Consider the following 2,377-nt stretch of genomic DNA (forward strand, 5'->3'; position numbering starts at 1 on the left):
TTTTTTATTGTTCAGCATTTGTATCCCAACCCCACTTTCACTCAGTTCTCAGCCTTTCTTTCCTCTGCTCTGTGCCAGGGAGATTGGCTGCTACGCAGTTCACTGCCTCAGCAATCTTGCTAGCTGGGTTGGGCTTGGTTCAGCGAAGGATAGTGTCTGAGACTGAATTTTTTGAAAATAGACTTTGAGATGGGGAGTTGTTTGGAGATTAGAGGGGATTTCTCTTGAAAGATATACTCACAAGGAAGTGAAGTAGGCAGTGCTGGTGAAGGGAGAAGCTATCTTATAATGTGAGGACATCTGAAGCCTCAGTCATCCTAGGCTGAGCTCTGGAGCTGTGATGGTCCCTCCGAACTGTTCCAGTTTGTAGCCTCACTTCAACCAATCGTTGATCGGGCATTGCTCTTCAGAGAGAAGTTTCCTTTGGTGAGGCAGTTTTCTGAAGCCAAGGGTATTTCCTAGAGAATTTTCCTGCAGCTATGAACCATCAACTGTAAAATATTCCTAGCAGCAGGGGGATAGATGCCTCATTTTTGAGAGGTGGTCTAGGTAGATCACCATACAATCCAGTAATAAGAAGAATTGACACAGGGTCAGAGGACGGAAGAACAGGTAGGTCTGGCTTTTATGCTCCCTCATGGGTCTGAGCCAGGTCTTCTTTCAGTGGATGTTTTCCAACCCAACTCTGGGCAGCTTTTCTTTCATGGCCCCATCTCTCACTAGGCTACTTGACCCCTTCAACCCCAGGAGAGGCAATAACTTACTATTAATGCTATTCTCTGAGTTCATCAACCTTCTGTTTGTTTCATAATATTCTTAACACTTTTTTAAATGTTGTATTAACTGAAGTCTCTTGAAAAATCTGAATTTGATTCCGTTTCTTGCTCAAACATTCACTAATAAAATGGCCAAGGCTTAAGACCGGCATTTTGTTTTGTTTGGGTGTGAGATGACTTATATTTCTTCATGAAAGAGGATATTTTAGATAAGAATTGATATTTACTACAAGCTATAACTTTGACATTCATCTTATTGATTAATCCATTTGAGGGTACACATTAAATGTAGGTTGGGCTGGGTAAATCAATGATTCTTTTTACACATACTCGAGGCTAATCCAAGGGGATCATAATGTGATTTTGGCAAGTCAGGTCTCTCTATTCTGACACAGTAATTCTAGAGGATTGTCAAATCACTAAGAATAAAAGCCAAAGTCTATGTTGTATACGGACCTACAGGGCTACATGTGGTCTGCTCCTCATTGTGTCTTTGGCATTATTTCCTATCATCCTTCCCTTTTTCTCTCTAGTACAGCTACACGGGCTTCATAGCTGGTTCTTAACAGATCAAACACTCCATTTTCTGGCTTCTGCCTGGACTGTTCTTCCCCCAGATAGCTTTGTGGCATGCTCTGTTACTTTCTTTGTTTTTTATCAAAGACTTTCCCTGGCCACTTATCTAAACACTACCCCAACTCCTCTACTCCAGCAGAAGTCCCAATCTCCATTAACCTGCTCATTTTCCCCCCCTCATAAGACTTTTAATTATTGAAATTTTGTATGTCTCCTTAGGATTTGTTTATGGCCCACTCCCTCCATGAAATCATCTCCATAAGATTAGGTTCTGTGGCCACTGTTAGGGCTTGCCCAACAGAGCTCATGACACTGCCTAGCATATGGTACCAACTCAACAAATACTTGTTAACTGATTGAGCGAATGAATGAGTGGTGAGGAATTATGGTAGAAACAGAAATTAAAATATATGAAGATATATTCTAGAAAAGAATATACTTTAGCCTAAGACTTCCCTTCTTATGGGCCCCACTTAGGTCTGCTACAAGCTTTAATAAAAGGGAGTCCTTTCAAAAATGCTTGATAGCATGAGACTTGTTTTATTGTACCAGCTGCATGGGGGATGAAGATGAATCAATAGAAAGAGGAATAAATTTGAAAGAGGAGGACATCTCAGAGGAGAAGCCAAGAGATTGCTTGTCTCAGTTTGAATCTGTTTATAATCCCTAGCCTATCCGATTAGCACAGCGTACCAAATTGTGTCCTTGAATCATGTTCAAGGTTTCCTTCCACCTCGAAATAATGATGCCACAGGTAAGGATTGGGGAGGGTAACAGGGGTGAATTGTTCCTGAACGGCTCCAATAGCAGTACTTCTGAACCCCAGCTAGTCAATTAAAATGTAATTTCTAAGTCTCACCTCCAAGAATTCAGATTCCAAGAGTCAAGGTATAGCTGAATGATGCATATTTGTTAAAAAAATAAATAAGTGGCTCAGATAACGTAATATAAATTTTCACCTTCAATGCCATTTATAATGTAATAGGACCATTATTCTAAATAAGCCAAACAATTGGCCGTTATGA

This window comes from Leptonychotes weddellii, chromosome 6, assembly GCF_054177405.1.
Source record: "Leptonychotes weddellii isolate Sample4059 chromosome 6, ASM5417740v2, whole genome shotgun sequence".
Taxonomy (NCBI): Eukaryota; Metazoa; Chordata; class Mammalia; order Carnivora; family Phocidae; genus Leptonychotes; species Leptonychotes weddellii.